Source organism: Myotis lucifugus, unplaced genomic scaffold (genome assembly GCF_000147115.1).
Source record: "Myotis lucifugus unplaced genomic scaffold, Myoluc2.0 scaffold_350, whole genome shotgun sequence".
In the NCBI taxonomy this organism is placed as follows: domain Eukaryota; kingdom Metazoa; phylum Chordata; class Mammalia; order Chiroptera; family Vespertilionidae; genus Myotis; species Myotis lucifugus.
Genome location: NW_005871398.1, coordinates 715,044 through 716,092, shown reverse-complemented (window position 1 = coordinate 716,092; position 1,049 = coordinate 715,044).

Sequence of the window (1,049 nt, the reverse complement as noted above, 5' to 3'; positions counted from 1 at the left end):
CTTTTTTCCAATATCCTGTAGTTTTCTGAGTAGAGGTCTTTTACTCTTTAGTTAAGTTTATTCCTAGGTATCTTAATTTTTTTGGTGCGATGGTAAATAGGATTGCTTTTTTAGTCTCTCTTTCTGTAAGTTCACTATTGGTGTATAGAAATGCCATAGATTTCTTGGCATTAATTTTGTATCCTGCTACATTGCCAAATTCATTTATTAAGTCTAATAGTTTTTTGATGGAGTCTTTAAGGTTTTTTATGTACAATATCAAGTCATCTGCAAATAAGAACAGTTTTACTTCTTCTTTTCCAATTTGGATGCCTTTTATTTCTTCTTCTTGTCTAATTGCAATGGCTAATACTTCCAGTTTTAGGTCGAATAGGAGTGGTGAGAGTGGGCATCCCTGTCTTGTTCCTGTTCTTAGGGGAAATGGTTTTAGTTTATGCCCATTGAGCATGATGTTGGCTGTGGGCCTGTCATATAAGGCTTTTATTATGTTGAGGTATGATCCTTCTATTTCCACTTTGCTGAGAGTTTTTATCAAAAATGGGTGTTGGATTTTGTCAAATGCTTTTTCTGCATCAATTGATATGACTATGTGGTTTTTTTCTCTCAATTTGTTTATGTGATGTATCACATTTATTGATTTGCGGATATTGTACCATCCTTGTATCCCTGGGATAAATCCTACTTGGTCATGGTGTATGATCTTTCTGATGTACTGCTGGATTTGATTTGCCAAGATTTTGTTGAGGATTTTGGTATCTATGTTCATGAGGGATAGTGGCCCGTAATTCTCTTTCATTGTGTTGTCTTTATCTGGTTTTGGTATTAAGATGATGCTGGCTTCATAGAATGAGCTTGGAAGTGTTCCTTCCTCTTGAATTTTATGGAACAGTCTGAGGAGGATAGGTTTTAGTTCTTCCTTGAATGTTTAGTAAAACTCCCCTGTGAAGCCGTCTGGCCCTGGGCTTTTGTTAGCTGGGAGCTTTTTCATTAATGCTTCAATTTCTTCCGATAGTTATTGGCCTATTGAGATTTTTAGATTATTCCTGATT